The sequence below is a fragment of the Sarcophilus harrisii genome, chromosome 3 (genome assembly GCF_902635505.1).
Source record: "Sarcophilus harrisii chromosome 3, mSarHar1.11, whole genome shotgun sequence".
Taxonomy (NCBI): Eukaryota; Metazoa; Chordata; class Mammalia; order Dasyuromorphia; family Dasyuridae; genus Sarcophilus; species Sarcophilus harrisii.
In genome coordinates, this window is record NC_045428.1 from 371,378,792 (window position 1) to 371,403,852 (window position 25,061).

At 32.4% G+C, this 25,061-nt stretch overlaps 1 pseudogene; it reads left to right on the forward strand.

Annotated features, from left to right (window-relative positions):
• LOC111720264 overlaps window positions 1–23,872 on the forward strand; it is a 178,734-nt pseudogene extending 154,862 nt beyond the window's left edge.
• Window positions 23,873–25,061: the final 1,189 nt, after the last annotated feature.

A 25,061-nucleotide genomic window follows, 5' to 3' on the forward strand; every position in this document is an offset into this window, starting at 1 on the left:
ATGCTGGCTCATTGTGTTGCTTTCCATAAAGTATTACATAACACTCAGGTGCTGAAGTTGCTTAATTATATCAGAGAAATGTGATCAGAGATATAAATTCAGACATTGAGGGGGCAGGGGGCCAGTAGGTCTAGTTTTTGAATCCCAGGATTTCAAAGTTTTCTCTCTGTGACAGCTTGTACCAAAGCTAAGACTCCTTCTTCTTATATCTGACAAATGGTTATTAAGCCTTGACTAAAGACCTCTGATGAAGGGAAGCCTCTACCTTTCAAGATAGTTCATTCTACTTTTATGTCTTTATTGATGAATTTTTCCTTTTTATCAAGCTTAAATATTATAAAAATAATGAATAATCATAGACTATGCAATAGAACTTTGTGCTTCTTTGAAGAAAAACAGATTAAAATTTCTTATTCTACATTTTATTAACAGAACCATGATTTTGTCCAAAAAATTAACATCTAATACTTAGATTCATAACATAGTTACCTATTTTTGAGTAAGAGACATTTAAGCTGATATAAAAGAAATTTAATCTTAGAATTCCTGTTTGCAATCTAAAGTTACTTTCATATGTAAATTGAAATTCAGTTGAAGAGTTAAGTTGTGAAGCTCCTATCCTACATTTACTCACATTATTAAAGTCGTTTGCCATTAGCACTTTATCTTTGATTTGTTATCATATTTGGATTTGGGATCAGCAAAAGTGTGATTGCTGATTAGACTTGATAGGGACAGGATACATGCTGGCAATTCTATCACATGATGGGAGTCCCAGAAATAGAGGGCTATTATTATTATTTTTTTGAAAAGTGCTTCTTAATCTTAGCAACCATTATCATTTTGTGGCACCAGAGTACAGATTTGAATAATTAAAGCAGTTAAAGTGACGTAAAGAAGTGACCACTGTATCTTGGGAATTCAGTTCAACAAAATATCTATTAAACTGCTAAAGGGAACAGCTTAATCATAGAGTACCAGGCTGGAATCAAGGAGACTTAAGTTAAACTCCAATTTCATGTGCTAGTCTCTTAACTCTCATTGCTTATTTCCTCATATGTAAAATGGGGAAAATAATAGCTTTTACACCCAGATTTGTTATGAGGATCAACTGAGATAACAATTGTAAAGCACTTAAGACAGTGCCTGGGATATAAGTGCTTTTTAAGTTTTATAATTATTATTATTTTTTGCAAAGTATTATAGTAGGTGCTGGGGATACAAAGGTAACTAAGCACCTTTTCTGAATTTTCTTTAGGGAATGGTTGTTTTGACTCTAACCAGAAAACAGACATATCATGTTTCCTACAATTTGATGAGGCTATATATATCTACTTGGGTCTGCAGAAACTGTCAGCATAACCCAGAGAGAGGACTGTGGACACTGAGTATGAATCACAATGTAGTATTTTCACTTTTTAAATTGTTGGCTTACTTTTTGTGTTTGTTCTAATATTTTTTTCCTTTTTGATCTGATTTTTCTTATGCAGCATGATAATTGTGGAAATACATATAGAAGAATTGCACATGTTTAACATATATTCAATTACTTGCTGTCTAGAGGAGGGAGTGAGGGGAAGGGAAGAAGAAAAAAAATTTGGAAAACAAAGTTTTGCAAGGGTGGATGTTGAAAATTATGTATGCATGTGTTTTGAAAATAAAAACCTATTAAAATTATCAATATAGGGCCATTAGATATCAAATGTCACCATGGAGGAATTTGGTTAAAAATGTCCATATGCTATGTGTTCTGGCATTTGTATTCCCATTTTTCTAATACAGGAGCTATTATAAACTCCTGATAAATTTAATGCATTATTGTTTTAGCTAACCAGTTACCCAGCAGCACCTTGATAAAAGAGCACACTGAAAATGATAAGTCTTGATGGGACAGAGCAAATAGGAAAAGAAGGTAATCTGTGGATACTGTGGGAAGTAGCATTGCGGGAGGAGTTCAGGACAGCATGAAAGTATTAGTTATGGAGTCTTCAAATAGCTTCATTCAAAGCACAGTCAATTTTAGATGTTCTTTCCTTTTTGAAATTTATTCTGATTTCTCCCCAGGGAGTACCTCCTTCTTAACCCCCCCAACTATTAGCAGTTTCTTCTCTGAAATTAATTTGTATTACTTTGTCTGTACATTATAATATAGAAATAAATATATATGCTGAATTCATCCAGTACTGGCAGACTGTTTCATTTTTGTGTGCCTATCACTTAGTATAGTGACTTGGAGATAGATTTTGTTATATATGTTGAAATGAATCGAATTTCTGAGGAGGAGAGTAATACAGCATCTGTAAGAGGATTGTAATCAATATATATATATTTTTAATTATTGAAGTCCATTTTCTGTGGCCTAAGACTTGTCTGATTTTTCAGATTTTGTGTGCACTTTTGTAGCCTTTCAGAACCCTGGATTCTATCATGGTACTTTGAGGCAGCAGAGTTAGGATTTTGTTAAAAGCAATGTCTTATATATTAGCAAGATACTAGTACTTATTATAAGTACTCTTTTGGTTTGTACTCCACGTACCTTTAAAATAATCTCTTAGGTTGTTAAACTTTTTTTTATAGAGAAGATAGTAATAGTGACTACAACAAATGGGCCATTCCACTGTGACACAGCTGCTCCTAGTCATGTCTCAGCAGGTTGCCTATATTTCTCCATTCCCATTATAGGTGATATATGTGGAATAAATGGCCTAGGTGCTACCCTGAAGGGCATTATCGTAATAATTTAGTGAACAGACTGTGGAGAACAACGATACTATGGCTATTATTTATTTGGGATGCCTTTATATGAGTCAGTGGCTATAACAATGAATTAAAATGTACTTTCAAAGCATCTAATAAAGAAAGGAGAGGTTGTAGGTACATTAAAAATTCAATAGCACAATGTTTTCTTGCAAGTTTTATTGCTTCCACTGAGACTTCAAGAAGCTTTTATTGACATTTGGATATGATCTCAGGTTAGTGTATATCTCACTAATGGGAAGCTGGCATGGTAATGAAAGATGAGTGGTGATATTTTCATGACCATTTTTGATTTTAAATTATCAGTCTTGCCCAAGGTTTTGTTTATAATTCTGCTTTGTAAGATTCTCAACCAAGTACACCAATTACTCTCTTAATTTTCTTAAGTACACCATTTTGTTGCTGACAAAAAGGCCCAGGGAAAACATATTTATAATTTTCTATTTCTTCGTCCCTTTACCCTCCTCCCTTGGAAAAAAATATAGAGTTTCAATCAATGATGTTAAGATTTAATAACATTTCCATTTTGGAAGTATGACTAATGGAAATTAAGGTGCATCTAGAGTGAGTCTGACTATTTTCCTCTTAGCTTGAATTATTTGGTATGTTGTTATTGTTGTTGTTTAGCTCAAAGAATACTGAAGATCAGTAAAATATTTAAATTTACCTTGGATCACTCTACCTATTGTAATTTTTCCATGCTCTTTTTGGAATAATACCTCCAACTTCCATTCATAGTACCATATAAAGTGGGAGTAGTGGTGAGGTTCATGACATTTCCCATATGTAACACTCACATCACCCATGATCTACGTTGCTACTTGGGCAGGAAATGTGTGATAAAGACAGGGGAGTCTAATATGATTTTCTCTTTTCAGGAAACTAGTTTTGGCAAGAGGATGTATCTGGACATTTTCTAGATTCATGGGAATAACAGCAATTGATCTCTTGATCTCTTGACCTGATTCTGCTTTGGAGAGATGGTACATGGAGGGATTGACATGAGAGAAAAAAGCTCTTTATTGATGTTCTGAGCTAGTGAGAATCTATTTTTTAGCATCATTTGGAGCTAGGGGTGAATAGTATGTCAAGTTCCACAGTGGTGAAATATTCCCAAATCATTCTGTCTTTACTATGGTACTCCTCTTTCCTTTCCCACTGGAAACTATATTCTGTTCATAGGATCCTGGACTCAGATAGGTGAGATTTTTTTGCCTTATGTTGCATAGAGCCTTACCCTTTTGCCATTTCAGAACCATGTTATGTGCCCCCAATGCCTCAAACTCCTCTTTATATGTCCTTTTTTCTAATTTTTTAAATTAAAGCTTTATATTTTCAAAACATATGCATGGATAACTTTTCAACAGTGACCCTTGCAAAATCTTGTGTTCCAAATTTTCCCCTTTCCCCCACCTCCTCCCCTAGATGGCAAGTAATCCAATATGTTATACTTTATATTCTCTTTATCCATTAAAATGCAAGATCCTCAAGAACAGATATGGACTTGCTTGCTCATATTTGTATTTTTAGCACTTGCCTGATGTATAGGAAATTTTTTCTTATTCATTCATTCATTCATTCATTGCCTCCTACTTTTGGTATCTGCTCAGTTGTGAAATATTGTTTAGCTTAGCAGGAAAAGCTATCCATTGAATGTGTCCCTGGTTCCAGTTTTTTTTTTCTTCAATGACACCAGAAAAGACAAATGTCTATAGCTAGATGATCCAAGTTAGGGTGAGACAGAGATACTTTTGATCTTATAATATGTATCAGTTTAGTTTCTAAGGGGTCACATCTCCTAGGCCTGGGTACTTGCATATTGCTCATGAACTGAACTAGAACTAAAATAATTGTCCATCTCTGTTATTTTATATTCCCTTCTCAGATGTTATTTCTGAACCTTATTTTGCAACTGTCTTTGTACTTTACAACGTTTTAAATGATAGCTAGTTAAAGTGCTATTACTGCTCCCTGCTTCTGCATTTTTACTATAATATTTTTTGTCTTTTAAATTTGTAATAGTCTTGTTTATTGGGTGGAACCTTGATGTAATGCCTGAGTCTCCATTGTCTTGGCAAAACATTTTATGTATGATAAGATCTCTTTATGAATATAAAAAATTGATCAATTAAAAACTTATTATTAAGTGCTTAATCTGTACAAATCAAAACAAAGTCCATTCCTGACCTTAGGAGTTTGCATTCTTATATGCAGAGATAGCATGTATGAGATGGTGATGTCCTGAGAAAGGTGTTTTGGCTTGGGAAGCAAAAGGGATGATGGGTGAATAGAGACATAGGGGAACCTGTTGTCATGGTCTTTCCAATTTATAATGATAATGATTATATTTATTTTTATATTTATATTCTAAGAACATGATAATATTTATATTCTAAGAACAACAGATGGAAATTGAGTAGGGAAAACAGATTACAAGGAGACAAATGGTGTACAGGGGTAAATGCTAGGTAAAGCTTGGGTCTGGGGTTCATGCCTTTGTGGATCAAGCACAGAAAAGCTTTCTTAAACTGTAAACTGGAATATATATAAGCAAATGTATATATAAATAAAATGTCAATGGATTAGTTCAGTGGAAAGAGTTCTTATTTTGGGGTCAGACAACATGGCTTCAAATACCTGCTCTTCCACTTATTACCAAAGTGAGCTAAGGCAAATCACTTAATATGTCAGGACCTTAGTCACCTCAGCTGTAAAATAAGGAGCTGAGTTAGAAGGCCTCTAGATTATTTCTGTAGTTCACTCAATTTCCAGATCTTCTAATTCTGAGCCTCTGATCCTATGACCCTATAACTTCTTTGAATTCTAGTTATTCCACTTCTTTATTGTCTGATCTTGGGCAAGTCACTTATTCCCTCTTGGTTTTAGTTTTCCATCTATGAAATAAGAGGGCTGGACTAGATGGATTCTGGGTCTTGTCCAGTTTTAAAGTTACACAGAAGCTATTTAAACCTTCAGTGACTCAGGGATGAAAAAAATTGCCTTTTGTGTCTTAATATAGTACTTTGGGGAAATGGACACCACCTTTGTTGGGGGGTTCCCAGCATGACCAATTATAAGCGAAAAGTATGAATTGTCTAAGATAATTCATAAAAAGAGCCTTTTCTCCTTCTGTTGATGAGGATAGTGGGAACATACAGTAGAGGACTTTCTGACAGGATGGTTGAATTGTAGTGGATAATTCTCATCAAAGATGATATAGTGTGTGATTGTCTGTCCTCTTTCCTTCCCTCAAAAGTCCCAGAATTAAGCTCAGAGAAAGAAATTTTAATTGAAGAGAGTAATGGGGAAGGAAGATAGAATTACTTCTCATTTTTACCCTCCATAATTGGGAGGGGACCTCCTAATAAACCCAGCAGCTGAGGCCATGACTAATATTCAGGGATTTCTCCTTACAGACTTGGCAACTGGGGCAGAGATTGTATATGGGTCAATTTTCTCAGGTTCAGGGTAGAAATATTTCACTGGCAGAGGCTGATTATCTGTGTGAAGAACTTTTCAGAATTTAGCTCAAAAGAGCCTTAATCACAGGACAATTCCAATAGACTTGTGATAGAAAGTGCCATCTGCATCCAGAGAGAGAACAATGGAGACTGAATGTGGATGAAAGCACAGTATTTTCATCTTCATGTTATGTGTTTGCTTGTTTTTTCTCCTTTTATTGTGTTTTTTGTCTTTTGATCTGATTTTTTTTGTGTGTGTGGCATGACGAATATAGAAATATATTTAGAAGAATCATACTTTTTTTTTTCCTCTGAGGCAATTGGGATTAAGTGACTTGCCTAGGGTTACACAGCTAGGAAGTGTTAAGTGTTTGAGATCACATTTGAACTCAGTTCCTTCTGACTTCAGGGCTGGTCCTCTATCCACTGTGACACCTCACTGTCTCAAGAATTACACTTTTTAACTTGAACTGCTTGCTTTCTTGTCAAGGGCAGAAGGTGAGAAAGTGGAAGAAAAATTTGGAATACAAGGTTTTGCAAATTTGGAAAAATAAAATACTATTAAAATTTTGTAAAAATTAATAAAAAAATAAAGTTGATACTTAAAAAAAAGAGCCTTAATCAGAAATTCCTTTGTAGCAGCAGCAGTAGTAATAGCTAGCATTTGTATTGTGCTTTAAGGTTTGCAAAGTATATTACTTACATATCTCCTTTGATCCTTATAACAATCCAAGAAGTTAGACATGATTATTATCCCCATTTTGCAGATGAGGGCACTAAAACTGAGAGAGGTTAAATGATTGCTATAGGGTTATATAGTCAGTAAATGTCTAAAGGAGTCTTTGAATTCAGGTGTTCCTGATTCCAAATCCCACATTATTCATTGTACCACTTAGCTGTACCTCCTCAGCTCCTCCTAGCTGGGGATTACTTTCCTGTGGAGATATGGAGTATGGAAGGAACAGGCGCCTTCCTGTGGAGGAATGGAGTATGTAGGGAAAGAGCAGTCTGGGGCTGATAAGAAATATCTTGCATACTCAGGGTGCTCTTACTGAAATGTGGCTGGATTTGGTCATGTCCTGAGTGACGTGAAAGGCACTTTAATGCTTTTATAAAAATATCACATATTGAGTTAGATAGAACAGCTGAGGTTCACATCCTAACTTTGTTATATACTTCACTACCTGGAGTGATCTTTGGTTGTTACTTTCAGTCTCTGGGGCTCACTTTATTTATTTATAAAACAAGACCTTTGGATGAGATGGTTTATAAGAATGTTGCCAAATTCAAATGGAAATGGATCTCTATGAGTAACATGTTTAGTTAGAAAATCCCAAATTAACATTATCTATATTATATTATATTTTTATTTATTTTGTTAAATATTTTTGAATTATAGTTGGGACTGGAACTTAGAAGTTTTGTGGGTTGGCTTGAATTTTATATCTCTAGTTCATAACACTTTTTGCTGTTCTAACTCTAAAAACTATTTTCTAGAGTATTGATTAAATTTTTTATGAATAACAAAATCTCAGAGTTGAAAGGAAACTGTGACCACCTTACCTAATTCATAATTGAATGAAAGATAATATCTTTTCAATCAAAAGCTATGGTCTTACAGTCTTTAGTCAAAGAAAGACTTTAAGTGAGAGGGAGTCCATTACCTCCCAAGATTTGGGAGGTAATTTTCTACTTTTGGATACACAGCAGATAAAATACTGAGATTGGAGTCAGGAAAACTCTTCTTGTATTTAGATCTGTCCTCAATATAACCTTTGAGTTTTGGCTAAAAATATGATGGCTTCATCATTTTATGTCAAATTGGAGATTGACCTCTACTATATATTCCAGGGATTTTCCTTGCTGTGAAGTTTAACATTTTTAAATTAATATAATGGCATGAATCAAGGCCTAAATGGCAGAATGATAATGCTTGTTGATGATGCGAAAATATCTTTTACTACACCAGTTTGGTGATAAGATGCATAGATATGTGATATGATTTGCAACCTATATTTTTTGTTAATCTTTCCAGAAATATAAATGTCTATTGCTTATTTTGGAAATTTGGATTCTCCTTCTAGGTTTTTCTTAGAATTCTAAACAGTCTTCTTAGTATCCAGATGATATAGACTAAGTTGAATTCTTTTTTTTTTTTTTTAAAGAAATTGTATCTGATTTTAATTAACAAGCATTTTTCTTCAGATTGAATTAATCTTTTCATTTTTTACTAAATTGATTTCTATATATCCATTTCACAATTTTTGAGATCTATGGGTTTGGTCACCAATTTTCCTATTGAATTAGATAATGATTTAATTTCTTTTTTTAATAAAGTTTTTTACTTTCAAAACACATGCATAGATAGTTTTCAACATTCACCCTTGCAAAATCTTGTGTTCCAAATTTTCTTTTTTTCCCTCCCTTTCTCCCACTCCCTCCCCTAAATGGCAAATAATCCAATATATGTCAAACGTGTGTAATTCTTCTATACATATTTCCACAAGATAATAATTTAATTTCAGAGCACTTTCTTAACAATAAATTAAACAAAAGAGTCTTGTGACAAAGGAAAAGCAGGGATTTCTGAGTAATTAATAAACTTCTTAATTAGTTAATAATCAATAGTGTCTTTTGGTAACCAAAGACAAAGACATAAAAAAATTGGAAGTCTTAGTATATTTTTAGAAAAGGCGTGATCTTGACATATTCATTGTTGTGGAATCGTGAACTGATCCACCATTTTGGAGAGCAATCTGGAATTGTGCCAACAGTTATTAAAATGCCTATATCTTTTGACCTGGAAATACCACTACTATTTCTATTTCGTAAGGTGATTAGGAAAAAATGTTCTAAAATATTTGTAGAACCTCTCTTTGTGGTGGCAAGAACTTGAAATTGAAGGGATTCCTCTCAATTCTGAAATATCTAACACACTGTGATATATGATTATGATAGAATATTACTATGTTATAAGAAATGATGAGCTTGAAGATCTTAAAAAATTGAATAGTTGCACAAAATAATGAATAGTAAAATGAACAGAATCAAGAGAAACATGTAACAATATTGTTTTAAGAACAACTTTAAGTAAATAAATAATTTTTACTATTATAAGTACCTAAATTAATTATAAAGGGCATATGAAGAAAGACACTATCTGCATCTAGAGAAATAACTGATAGAAGTATGCATAAATAATTTTACATATACACACACCTATTTGCTACTAATGATAGCCATCTCTAGGGTGGGGAAGAGGAAAGAAAAAGAGAAGAAAACATTTGTCATAACCTCATTATATATTTAAAAGGAATAGCAATTTTATATATATGTGTGTGTGTGTGTATATACATATATACACACACACACACACACACACACACACACATATATATATATATATATAATAGATTTGTAGTTTCATGTGCAATCAACTTTTTTTGATTATACTTTGTTATGGAAATACTTGTTTATTACATAAATTAAAAATAAAATTAAGAAAAGGTAAAGGGAATGCCCCAGACAGATAAAACTCAATCCCAATTGGTAAACAGTTAATGAGGGGGTGAGCATTTAAATGAGGAAGTCTTGCCAAAAATCTTCAGCTCCTTCTGCTGAGAACAGTGACTTGATATGAGACCCAGCCACCTCTAGCAATCTGTACTGTTATCAGTCTCTACCCAGAATACTCTGGTTGATTTTCTTCTTAATGAGCTGGGTCACCTTAGGAATTAAGCTCAGTGCTTTGAGACAGAAATTCACCTAGATTGGATTCTGTTTGTATTCTAAACTTTGGGTGGGGTCCTTCCTAAAATCAAGGAATATTCACCCCAAGGATCATTGCAATCTCTACTATCAGCCATGTCCTTCAGAAACTGGCTGACTGAACTTATTGAGGAAATGAAAAGCCTGGATTCTAATTAGTAATAGGTTATTAATAACTTCTCTCAGTCTTTGGCTAATTCTCCTCCTCCTTAGCTCTCCAGATTTGCAAAAAAGAAAAATAAATTTGAATGGCAAAAGCATTTTGGAAGAAACTTGCTATAATGCTTTTCTTTCTCCTTAAACTATTTATAATTATGTATTTCATAATAAATGTATTTAATGAAACCTAATAATGTACTTTATCTTACTTAGTCATTTTGTAGTAAATAAAATTTCCCCCTTAATTTATAGTTTTATACTCATGCTGAAATATAACTAGATTTGAAAATAGTGGATCTTATAATTGAGGCATAATAGATATTAATAAGCATTGGATTCCATATCCAATAATAAATCCTGCAGAGTAGTTGACACTTCATAATAGTAGTTGGCATTTCTCTGGCTCTTTCTGCTGTACAAAAGTCTTTTCTTCATAAAATTTCTGTAAATTAGGTAGTCTAAATGTCATCTCAATTTGCACATATGGAATCTAGCTAAGACCAATTGAGTGATTTGCACTGGGTCACATGAAAAATGTCAGGTAGGACTGAGCTTGAGATTTGAGATTCTTGATCACATGTCTAGTTTTTTTTTTTTTTTCTATTGCTACTCACTGTTTTGCATGGAAAACATGTGAACCTATGGGTAAGGTGCATTGAGATCATAATTTCATGGTAAAATAGATTTTTAGTTTGATTATTTTATTTTGTTTTCTTTTAACTTAGATACGCAAATCCAGATGTTTCCATATTCAGGGCAGCTTTGGTATTGACTAGAGATCTGGGAGAATAGAGTCTACTTACTGAGTTGTATGTAATTGAGTTACTTGGACATCTTGACCCAAAGAATCTTGGTAATTTGATATACCTTTATATATCAAAATATTTTAAAAACATTTTACAACATTATCTTATTTGATTCTCACAAGAACTCTACAAAGTAGGTGCTATTATTATCTCTATTTTATACATAAAGAAACTGAGACTGAAGGAAGGTAAATGACCTGTTTAAGATTACATGTTAATTATTGGCAGTGGGATTCTAATTCAAGTCTTCCTGACTCTAATTGTACCTGGTCACTTTGGTGTACCCCTGGCAGTCATGTAAAACATTTCCATATTGGTCATGTTGTGAAAGAAAACACAATCTCTCCCCGACTCCAAAACAAATAAGTTAAGAGAAAGTTTAAAAAGTGTGCTTCAATATGCATTCAAACTCCATCAGTTTTTTTTTTTTTTTCTGGAAGTGGATAGCATTTTCCATCATAAGTTCTTTGGAATTATGTTGGAGCATTGTGTGGTTGAGAACAGTGAAGTCATTCACTCAGTCATTGTACAATATTGCTCTTCTTGTGTACAAAGTTTTCTTAGTCCTGCACATTTCATTTTTTGTTTCGGTTTGTGCAAGTCTTCCACTCTGTCCATCCTCAAAAGTGTTTTGTTTAACTATATTGGGGGGGGGGCCTCAACCTTCCTCTCTCTGAATCAGACAAATATAACCACAAAATAAACAAGAAGGAAACTAGAGAGATTAATAAAATCCTACAAAAACTAGATATAATAGACATTTGGAGAAAATTGAATAGAAACAGAAAGAAATACACCTTTTTCTTGGCAGTATATAGCATGTGCACAAAAACAATAATTACAAATAATAACAAATTGGGGAAGTTTTCCTTGATGATATTTAGGCTTTTTTGGATGACTTTAAGGTAGTTCAATATTCTTAAATTATCTCTTCTGAATGTATTTTCCAGTTCACCTGTCTTTCTGATTTTTCATTAATTCCCTTGAAATTCTTGACCATTTGTTCTTCCAGATGAACTTTGTTATTATTTTTTCTAGATCTGTAAAATAATTTCTTGGGAGTTTGATTGATATGGTACTGAATAAATAGATTAATTTAGGAAGAATTGTCATTTCAAAAGAATGAAAAAAAATCAGAGATTACAAAATGAAAATAGCCAGGAATATTATGTTTAAACTTATTGAGTCATTTATGATCTTTTTTTCTTATTTCCCTTTTTATGCCTCTCTTGAGTTCTATAATTGAAAGTCCAATTTTTAAATCAACTCTGATCTTTTCTCAAAGTCTTCTATTTTATTGAATATCCATTTTCCGACTGAAGTATTATATTCAGTTATTCTGAATAGGTCAATCTTGTTAGCTCCCTTCCCATCTGTAATATTACAGATTAATATTACAAACCCTTCAATCCTTTCATGTACAAGCTGTTTATCTTTTGTTAACATGACTCTGGCTCTGCAGTATTAGAATTTTTTTTTCTAGCTGTTTGCAATATTTTCTCCTTGAGTTGAAAGCTCTGGAATTTGACTATGATATTCCTGGGTATTTTCATTTTGTAATATTTTTCAGAAGATGATAGGTGGACTCTTTCCATTTCTATTTTTTCTTCTGGTTCTAGAACATTGGGGAAGTTTTCCTTGATGATATTTAGGCTCTTTTTTTTGGATGACTTTAAGGTAGTTCAATATTAAATTATCTCTCTTGAATCTATTTTCCAGTACAATTGTCTTTCTGATTTTTTTATTCGTTTGATTTTGTTTTATTCTTTCTTAATATCTCATGGAATCATTAGCTTTTTAATTGTACAATTTTATTTTCTCCATTGAGTTTTTTTGGGTCTCTTTTTTTCTATTTGACCAAATCTTTTTTTTAACTGAATTCAGTTATTTTTGTACCTCCTTTAGCAAACAGTTGACTCCTTTTTCATGATTTTCTGCATTACTCTGATTTCTTTTCCCAATTTTTATTTTACTTTTCTTATTGAATATTTAAATTCCTTTTTTGAGAACTTGCAGGAATTCTTGTTGGGCTTTTATCCTGGTCACATTTTTCTTTGAGACATTGCTTGTAGCTGTTGACATTGTTGTCTTTTTCTGAGTTCGTGTTTTGCTCTTCCCTGTCATTATAGTAGCTTCTATTCTAAAGTTCTTTTTGTTGTTCATTTTTCCAGACTATTTTTGCATTTTAATTTTATGTTAAAGTTAGCTCTGTTCCCGAGGTGGAGGGGGCACTTACCCAAACTTCTGGGCTTTTATGTTACTATTTTCAGAGCTAATATTAAGGATCTGAAAGTTTTCAGCGTTCCAGAGTGGTATGATATAAGGAGATGTTTAGTAACTGGCTCTGGTCTATGAGTACTTACAAGCACTCTTTTTTTTTGCCATGGAACTGTGACTATGGTTTCTGCTCTCCTATAGTTGCCAACTCTAGTCTGCTAGAGCTCCTTCTTATCCTGTGACTGCTACCCAGAACTGTGACATGAATCCATTTAAGAGCAGTGAAATAGAATCCTATACCCAGTGCCTCTAATTAGTCTCCTGATCTTCTTGCCATCTGTAGGCTGAGAAGTCTGGAAGCTAGTACTAACAATTCTGTTGCTTCTACAGCCTATTGCTGTCCTGCCAAGTCATTGACTGAATCAGGCTTCATCTTAACTCAGTGAGATAGATCTTTCCTACTAAACTTCTAAGTTTTGTTGAGTTAGAAAATTGTTTGAACCCATCTTTTTGCTGATTCTGCCACTCCAGAATTTGTTTAAGGTGTTATTTTAAAGTTCTTTGGAGGGGAATTTGAGAAAGTTCAGATGAGAATCTGCCTTTTCTCTTTCATCTTGGTTTTGCCCTCTTAAACAACAAGTATTTTTTTTTTTCATTTTAGGAGGTTTTCCTGAGTATCCCAACCCACAATCAATATTCCCTTCTTTGAATTCTTGAAATATACCACATTTGATATATATCTATATTTATCTATCACATATACACACATATATAAATCTTTCCTTGTGTTTTATTGTGGGTTATATGTTTGAAATTATACATAAAAGAACTAATTTTAAATATTGACTATCAAAAGCTGCCACCCAATAATCAGTACTTCTGTAATATAAGTGAAGGAGGCTGGTAAACAGCTTCCATTGTGCAGTCAAAAATTCTTAATATGGGTATGAGCTCAACAGATAAGAGGGTTCTTTGTGTGACAATAATAGAAATAATAGGTAGTATTTATAAAAGATTGAAAATCACTTTATAAATATTATCTCATTTGGTTCTTACAACACTTTTTGAAGATGGGTGCTCTCATTCTTATTTCATAGATGAGTAAACTGAGGCTGAGAGAGGTTAAATGACTTGATCAGGGTCATACATAAGTGTCTCATGCAGCATTGGACTTGGGTCTTTCTGACTCTTAAGTCTAGGACTATCCATTATACCCATCTAATTGCCTGAGAACATAGGAACAAATGATTTAAGGGTGGAAGGGACCATGGAAATCATCTTAGAGTCCAGTCTCTTAATCTATAAATGAGAAAATTAAAGCCCAAGAGCCCATAGAGCAATTTCAGTAAAACCACCAAATATGGGGTTTCTTCTGTTACATAAAGTGGGAAATAAGAAATTCTAAACTTCCACCTAATGCCAAGGGTTTCTTATTTTGGGAAAAAAGAAATTTCATTAGAAATAGAAGTAACCAGATAATCATTATGTTCTTGTTCTTGATTTCCAGGTTGAATGGAATGAATACTCAAAGACAGAAACAGAGTGAATTTTGTACCCTGAGTTTGTGTTATAAGTGCTTACACATTTCATTATAGAAATTAAACAATAAAGTTAAGGAACACAATTTATAAAGGCTAAAATTTCATTCCAATTCTTGTTGCTTCCAGTTTCAGAGGAAAATGAGTTCAGTAGTACTGGGATTAATTGAGATAATGAGACTATAAGCTTCAACATAAATGGTGAGTGAATTGTCAATTAAAATTTAATTGAGTCATATTAATTCTTGATTTATAGTAATAGAAATTTGGAAAAAATTAAAATAAATAAATATTAAACATTATTATTTAAAACATTTTAAATTATATTATCTATTATTTCAATTATATGATTCTTTTAAAACTAGTAGCTTATCAAAGAGTCAATATGTTTATAGTAGGTCACCTATACATCATTAAATTAAATAGATTGTTTGAGGTTTCTGGTCTATGTTAGTTAAACTAAGGAATGACATCATGTAAGTGAATCTTTGAGATTCACTTGATCTTGAGAATCTTGAGAAGTAATCAAGTCTCTTAGTGGGTTTGAGGTAACGAGTGAAAATAAATCTAAGCTGATTCTCAGACAATAGGCATATAGTTGACTTTGGTTTTGTTATTTGGAATTATATACAGAGAAATTCCATTCTGGGCTTCACAGCCTAACTTTTAGAAAACTTAGGGTTCCTTAAATGCTGTGAGGAGACATCAGAACAGGATTAAAAAAAAACACAAATGAAATGATAATCCAATTTACACAAGCCATACAAATACATTTATGTACATGTGTATGTGTACAAGTACATATATGTATTATATAAATTGGATTGACATTTCATATGTGTATTTGGGTGTATATATTTATATTTGTTAAGAATACTAAACTGGTTTTCTCAATTTTGCAAAGACCATAAGGGCAACTTTAAAAATTTTATTATGTAAAGGCACAATTCTCTGAGTTGAGAGTCAGAACTTCTAACAAACCAATTTATATTTGAGTTAGAAGATCTGATGACAACTGTCAGAACTATAAGTCAACATATTTTCCAAGAAGCTTCTATGAACCAGCCTCTGGGATAATAGTATAGAAAGTACAGAGAAGAATAAGAAATAGTCTCTGTCCTAAAGATTCTTGTAATCAACTTGAAGAGATAAGATTAACACACAAGAAATAATAAGAAAATATCATAGGACACCATATAATTAAGTGCTAAGTGTTCTGTTCAAAAATTTAATGACTAGGAATTCAAAGATGGAGAAATCACTGTAGATAGAGTATATATAGATGACACCATGAGGAACATGGGACTTGAATGGGGCTTTGATGGATAGGTGTGAGATAGGCAGGTAGATTGATAGGCAGAGAGGAGAAGAAAAGACATCTCCACATTGAATGAAGAAGTTAATATGGTGTACGTGAGAAACAGACAATAAGATGTGCTAGACTGATGCAAAAAGTCATTAAAAAGTGCTGAGAAATCAGGACATCTAATTTTTGACTGACAGCAAAAGAGTTAAAAATTAATGTTATAGGTAATGGGAAACCATTTAAAGCACTTGAGCATGAAAATTAAATGATCAATTGATTCAAGTGGTATCAATGAAATATTAAGCTGAAGGATGGATTTTAAGAGAAAGAATCTGGAGGATGGAAAATTACTTATGGGACTGTTGTAGTAATATATATTTAGAGGAATGTGAGGACCTGGTTAGAGTATCATTAATAATGTTGAGTAAGGACATATTAAAAAAAATCACAGATTGTAAGCCATTTGCAAGTAGTAATTAATTCATCCTTTGTATTTGCACCCTTAGAAACTCTTGTAGTAGTGCTTAATAAATGCTTATTGATTAAGAGTCAATGATAAGAGTGAGGTCAAAAGTTTTGCTCTGGGAGATTGGAATATTGGTGCTGCCATTAACAGCAATAGGAAGTTGGGAAAAAAAGTCTATTTGGGAGTAAAAAGGTGATGGATACTTACTTTACAGAAGCCAAAAAGAATTGATTTTGTATGTAATTTCAAGAGCATTCGTAGTGCTACATTCTAATGTGGATCTTATTAGAGACCTTGGGAAAGCACAATTCTTTTGATTTCAGCCACTATTTCTGGGGTCTCTAAAGTCAATTTCAGTGAATCTATTTTAGGGGGAAGATAAATAGCAGATGGCAAATATCACATTAGTTTCAATCCAGAGAGCAGCTCAGAAAAGGTCCTGGGCAACTGGGGGGAAAAACAATCTTACCTTAATCTCTTCTGTTCTCTAGGAGATTGTTTTTGGTGAATTTCCTCTTTCTTTTCTTTCATTATACTGCCTCAGAAACTTTAAAGGTGATTCCTGAGGTGAATTCAATGTTCAACTTGGTTCTCCATCCTTCTTTGTACTAGAGCTCTCACTTTGTTCAAGAAGAATTTCTTTACCAGAATTTTATATAGTTCTAAGTGAAGCACTCAAGTTCAAAAGATCAAATGAGAAAACATAAAATGTTTTTCAATCTTTAAAGCACTATGTAAATGCTAGCTATTACTATATTATTATTATATACTGTTGATATGTTGGAAAAAGAACCTCTAGCTATCCTTAGATTTGAGGTAAATCAATTTTTTTCCTGAAAATAATGTGTCTATTGAAAAGGTTAATAATGTAAAAATATTGCTTGATTGTCCCTTTTTGCCCATTCATCTTCACCTGATACAGTTGATAAAGTATTGGATCTACAGTCAGGGAAACCTGATTTCAAATCCTACCTCAGACATGAGCCTGGTGACCCTGGGCAAATCAGTTAATCCTTTTTCAAGTTTATTTTTCTTATCTATGAGATGGGATTATATCAAGAGCCTAATAGACATCAAATGAGATTTTATGCACACACATATATATATATATATATATATGTAGCTTTTTAATATATTTACTGCATTATAAATCTTAAAGTACAATAAAAGGTTAGTTATTATTTCAGCAAAATATATATTTCCTGAATATTTAAAATTTTTAGTCTGATAGAGTTATTAGATGGTAAGTACATCTTCCATTTTCTCTCCTATCATTCAATTTTCATCCCTTTATAGGACAGTTTCTGACCTCATCACTAAAATGAACTTGCTCCCTCCAAAGTTATCAGTAGTCTCTTAATTGCCAAATGTAATGGCTTTTTCTTTTGACTTTTTTTTTTTTTTTTTTTTTTTTTTTTTTTTTTTTAGCATTTGGCACTGTTGACCATTCTCTCCTTTGGGATATTTTCTCTCCTGTCTTCTTGGCTGAATTAGTATCTCTCTCTCACCTTTTAATTGTAACACATCCCAAATACTAAGTGATCTTCTTTCCTATCTTTTTACCTTCCCTCTTACTTTTCTCATTTGCATGTATGAATTCTATTATCATTTCTATATATTGACTCTAAGATTCATAAATCTGGTCCTAGGTTTATTTTTGGATTCTATTCCTATAATACCAGATTGGATATTTCCAATTGGATGTTCTACAAATAATAAGTTGAATATGTCTTAAAACAGAAATGTCTTTTGAACTTCCCTATTTTTGTTAAGGGTACCACCATCCTTTATCCAAGTTTTCAATCTTAGTGTCATCCCCATCATTTTTCTTCTTCCCACCTATCCATTTATTTGCCAAATTTTGTTTCTAATTCCACAGTATGTGACCCCTTCTCATTACATCAATGGCTTTAACCTTATTTTATTTAGGTCCTCATCATCTCTCTTCTGGAGTGTTACAAAAGCTTTCTAATTAGTTTTTCTGCCTCAAATCTTTCTCCCTTCTCCACTCTGTCCTTCAAAGTGATATTTCTAAAGCAGAGACTTGTCAAATACTGGCTACAGCACTTAGAATACCACAGAATCATATAAAATTGTAATTGGGAAATAATTATCAAAATAAGTATAGAAAAATTTGGATGACATTTCATTTTGATATTATATTTTATGATATTTAATGTAATCTTTAATATAAATTAATATGTAGACCACAGTAGTCCTAATAAATGTGTTAGTGGCCCCTATTTACATTTGAGTGTGATAGCATTGTGCTAAAATTCAGATCTGATTCCTATTTAAGACTTTCTAGTGCCTCCCTATTGCCTCTAGAATAAAATATAAAATTCTTTTGCATTTAAGATTGTTCATGATCTGACTCCAATCTGTCACTCTAGGCTTATTACACTTTACATATGTCTTGTATATTCCAATTTATTTGTTGTGTCCTTTATCAGAACGTACACTCTTTGAAGACAAGCATTATATATCCTCAATGCATGGCACAATGTCTGACACAGAGTAAGCAATTAAACATTTATTGATCAAATGACCTATATGACTTTTGACAACTTACTTAACTTTTCTGGAGTTCATTTTCTTTATATATAATTCAATATGATTAAAAGAAGTTCTGTTATCTTCTTCTTTGTACCAATTAAGCATACTACTGTCTGAAGTCCTGAATTGTACATCCTTGTAATAACTTGTAAATAACTGAATCATACTCATTTTACAAACTTCCACAATATGATTTGATGCTGAAAGCTAATCCAGAAGTAGACAGAGCTTATTAAATACATTTGAACTGACAGAACCATAAGATTTCTAGGATGGTAGCCTGCTAGGATTTTTAATGTTCTGTGCCAGGTACTTTTCTATGCCATAACACTTTTTGACTAGCCACTAAGGTTAAAAAAATTGGGCTGTCAATTTTCTTATTGACAATGGCATAATTTACTTCCTCAGTAAACTCAATTATTGTTGTAGTAGTGGATAAGAAGAAGTCTTCAAACTCATTCTAGTCCATAAAAGAATTAGTTGTCTTATAATTGCATAATGGAAAGTAAGGAAGTGCTTTTCTAATCTTAAAGCTACTATCCAGTGCTTAGTTACATTGTTATTTGGTGTTAAATTAGGACTATTTTTTTCTGACAGGAAATTGCTTATAATAATTTAATTCTGTTAGAGTATCTAGGTTCACCTAGAGTTTGTGAAATAAATGTCAAGAGCTTGAGAAATTTATATGACTTGTCATTTTGTTTAATGTATCTTCAGGCTCTGCTCAGAGTCAATGACTTCCTGAGGCAGTCTTACTCAATTCTCTTTACAGGATCAATTTGAAGTCTGCTTCAATATTTTGATAGACACAGTCTAATTTGTTTTCTTTGTTTTTTTTCACCCCCAGAAATTAGCCTGTTCTCACAGGGTTATACTAGCAAAGGAGTAGAAATAGGGGCTTGTTCTTTGAGTCAAAAGGACCTGAATTCAGGTGCTTCCTTTGACATATTTGTTGTGATTATGGGAAAACCACAAGTTTCTAATGTCAATATTCATTTAAGACTATAAATTACAGAAGGTAGGGGGAAACAAATATTAAACAAATGTCTACTATGTGTCAAGTGTTTGACAAATATTACTTGACCCTCCAACAACTCTTGGAGGTAGGCACTACTAATATTAATTTAAAAGTAATTATTAATATTAATTAGAAACTTAAAAACAGAACTAGGTGTAGCAAGGGAGAATAAGCTAGGGGAATTAAGATTAAGGTTTTGGTGAAAGTCATTTCTTCTAACTTCTCCCAAGTAGTATAGTAGAAAGAGAATTGGGTCTGGAGTTAGGGAGATCTGAGAATGAATTCTTGTTCTGATATTTTTAAGTTGAGTGAACCTGGGCAAATCACTTAACCTTTTTAATAGAGGCTTGGTTTCCTCCTGTGTAAGATGTTTGTTTGAGAGGCTAAACAATAAACTTTAGCTGAGTTGAATCCTAAATAAATTTTAAAGTTCTATATAAACATGAAAGATTCTTACTCACACTACTTTTAAGCCAGGGCACTAAAAGAATAAGAAGGTGCTAATTTCATTTATTTAAATACTCTCCCTCCCCCCCCACTATATCTCTCAAGAGATGCTAGGTTAGAAATTTTCTAAAAGTTGTACAAGATTAATTTTTGTAGGTCAGCTTTGAAAAGAATTAATGAGGTTTATACTATATGTGTACATATAAGATATTGTTTTGCGTAGTTAGAGATGGAAAACAATCTTGTGCCCACACATTCCATGTGGAATCATTCTTATATTCCTAGTATGATCCAACTTGATCATACTAAGTTATTTCTGAATATATTTAATCCAGATCCACAGATAAGGATTTTATTTAAGATTTTTTTACCTTTATATTTATTAAAATTAAATCTGCAAATACCTTTCTCTTTTTTTTCCTCTCTGATTTGAAAATCAGGACCTTGTTTGTGTTATGAAGAGTTTTATACAATGTCTTTGTTATCTATTCTTGAGAATAATTTTTGTAAGGTAGATATTAGTTGTTATTTAAATGTAAATCCATCTAGATTAAATTTTTTTTCAGATTGTGCCCATTCTTAAAAATGATGCCAATTTAGTATAACTTGCCAAATCTCCACAGCTTCTGAAAACACTAGTCACTTCCATGCCATGATGATGGAGAAAATGAAAGAGGATTTAGTAGAGGTTTCTGCATCTGTTTTTTTAAAGAGAAAAAATAATCAAGTAAAATTAATTAATTATTTCACTCATTCATTCTTGTTGTCTCCCTCTACAGAATGGAAGTACCTTGATGCCAGTGACTATTTCACATTTATCTTTGCATTACAATGTCTAGCACAACATCTGACACTCATTAGGCACTTAATAAATGTTTGCTAATTAGCTGATTTAACAAATATTTCACTTAATAAATGTTTGCTAATTAGTTGATTTAACAAATATTTAAGTATCTACTAATCATAAGGCATAATGACAAAGGAATGATTTAGACACAGCTTCTCATTGATAATGATCTAGTTGTGTGGTTAAGATGAGCACTCAAAAAATATAATACAAGTCAATATATATCATATGAGTGGTAGAAACAGATCTAATTGACATTCAACAATGAGAGATCATTTTCCATTGTGGTATTCAAGGAAGACAGGGACTGATCTGGGTTTTGAAGTCATATTCTGACGGGTAAAAATGGGTGTGTTTGTAAGAAGGTATTTAAAGTATCAGAGATTTTGTAATTTTGGCATCTTCCTTAAATGGATTGTCAACAACTTTGGGAATACTAAAGTTATTTTTCTTATTATATGTAAACCCATGTTTTGTGTCAGAGGAACTTTTCTTTTTGGCTAGATAGAATAACTCATTTATGTATCATAGTGGATAAAATATTTGACCATGAGTCGGAAAGATCTAAGTTTCAATCCTTCCTCTGACACTTAATAGCCATATGACCCTGGGTAAGTCAATTAACCTTCCTAAGTCACAGTTTCCTTATCTTCAAAGTATGGAATAATAACATTATCTTCCTTCTAGAGTTGTTGTGAATATAAAATAAGATTATATTTGTAAAACACTCTGTGACCCCTAGAATACTATGTAAGTGCTAATTATTGTGATATTCAAATATGATGAAATTACAGGTCCACTATTGAAGTAAATAATGCATTTCTATAATCTCAGATAGATTTATTCATTTTAAATAAGTAAGGACACAAAAGAAACAAGAGGGAAGAAAAAAGAGAGAAATTGAAATCCTTGTTCAAAATAGACTTAATAGAAAATGAATTTTAATTAAGACCTCATAATGTAAACATTGGTAAACTACTTTCTGTTGAAAAATCACTAATTGACTTAAGAAGCTAAATTGTGCTGGGTATGCTTTAGATCTAAATCTAAAAATATTCTTAAAAAGTTTTATATGCAAGTGGTATTTTTTTAAAAATTGGAATCACTAGTCTACTCATATTTTAAAGCATTTAAAATAGAAATGATCCATTTTATTTATTCCAAAAGTTTTTAAAACAAGAGAGAGATCATTTATCTATGAATCTGTGGGCAATTCCCAGAAACAGATGATAGAGTTTCATTTATCAGGAATGCTGATTGTTTTAAACTCATTTAATGAATCATTCTAATTTTTAAACAATTACTACACATATCTTATTTTACTTATCTTTAAGTGCTGCTATTTTAAACATTTTACAGACTTTTAATTTATGCTTATAATTTTATTTTTTAACATTTATCCACTACTGACTTTGAATGAGGGTAAATAGTGAAAGGATTAATCTGAAAGAAAAATCAACAAATTTCTTGAATTGACAATACCATGGTAGAAATTATCTATATTACAGATCCTTCCCTCTCCTCACCTCTCATATGTATATAGCCATACTATTTTTAGTCACCAAATTAAATAATGAATTAAATAATATCAGACCAAAGAGCTCTATTAACAGATCATAGAACTGATTGGAAAATATGTAGTGCAACACTAACTCATTTTCCAGCTTTTGTCCATTTTATACCCAATCTTTGCCTCTGTCTCTTCATCTACCTCCTCTGTAACCATGATGAAACAGGCCATCTTCACTAAGGAATTCCAAGACAGGTGACTGTCATTGAGAGATTAAAACTACTATTGCAATAGCATGCAGGTAAACAAATTGCTGATGATAAGTAGTACTAAAGTAGAAAAGATTATATAGTCTGAATCCCAAAGGACCAGAATCTCTTCTGGTGGAGTAATAACAAATATCATCAGCTATTTCCCCACTCAGGTCTTTAGCTTTGCCTTTAAGGATCAGTATGTTTAGGGGAAGAGTTTAAGAAGTATTTTTGCTGGTAATCTTGAATTTTGTAGTACAACTGGAGTCACTTCTCTCTGTTTTGTCTACCTCTTGAATTTTGTGAGAATCTACTTGGCATTTGATGTTGGAAAATCTGGCCTGAAAGAGAGTTTAAAGACCTGGAAAAGTGCCTTGTAAAAATCACCGAATCTAATACAATTTGTAGCTTGTTTCAAAATTCCAATATCTCAGTGCAAGGTATTAGTATCTGTGGGACAGCCTACTTTGGAATTTATGATACAGAAAAAAGATATGCTCCATCATCAGAAGAACAATCATATTGTGATGAGTTGGATAATTGCACACAGTGACTGCTGGGCTCCTATCCCTTTGATATATCCCTAGATGCAGTCAGGGCACAAAGGAATTGATATCAAGTATCGTGGGATGATTGAGTAATGGAGGAAAATCATTAAAGATGAGAGTAGCAAAGCTTTCTTTAAGGCTCCTAGTCAATGTTCTTAGAGGCAGAGGTGAAAGTTTTATGCTTGTCCTATACAATGAATTGAAGAAAATAATCTAAGAACTTAACCAAAACAGAAACAGTGAGTATAGATCACATAGACCATGTAGCTATAGTTAGCAATTTCAAAAAAAAATGTATCCAGTTCAGATCATATTTAAAGATGTGTCAGGAAAAGTGCTTCAAAAAAGAGACTCACTTATTTTGATGTTATTTATACAATGGAACTGGCGATTCAATATACTGATTTCATTGGTTTGGGGAAAACAATATTTCCATAGGTCCAAGAAAACTGATCAACTTAGACCATCTAGTTTAAATGATATTTTGTAAGACCATAAATTTGTTATTAAGCACTTATTTAAAAATATGTCTCCCATTAATATTTAAGCACAATATACACCATTTTGCATAGCTGGGGGAAAAAAAAGAAAATACCATGTAGCACATCATTGTTACATGGATCAAGATATGTAATAGCTGATATTTACATAGTATGTTAAGGCTTGCAAAAACCTTAGCATATATTATTATTTATGACCCTCATACCAACAGTGTGAAATAAATTTTATTATTATCCTCATTTTACTGAAGAAGAAATTAAGTTAAGGAAAGTTAAGTGCTTTGTTTAGGGTCAGAAAATTTAATACCCAAAGCAGGATTTAAATTTGTCTTGCCTCAAGTCTAACTATTTAGTATGTCATGTTTCCTTTCATATAACTAGGGTCAAATCATATCCTGTGAAGTAGAACAAACTAGATATAGCAATAATCTATTAAAACATGATTTTATGACAGGTGAGTCATCTCTCCTTGTCTGCTCAATCCCCAACTCATTAAAGCTACAGGCATTATTTCCTTCTTTGAATTTATATTGCTAATATCTAGTACAGTGCTCAGTACATAGTAGGTACTTGACCATGGCTAGTTAATGATTTGTTGTTATAAATAGAGTTCATTCTATGTAGATATCAAAGACTAAGAATAAAATAAAGTTTGTGTTTTTTTAAAGAGAATTCTCAGTTTCACTGTACTTCCATCCCATAAAGCAATGTGGAAGGAATGAATGAATATGGAGATTGAATGACCCTGTTAAGCCCTAGTTATTGGTATAATTGGAGGGAGAAATCTTTGGGTATCTTGCTGCTTCTGCTGCTCTATGTCTCTTAATTTCACAATGAACCTCCTGCCTTTGGAGCTGTCACAGGAAATTTCACAGCACTAAATCCATCATAAAAGACCAAATGATA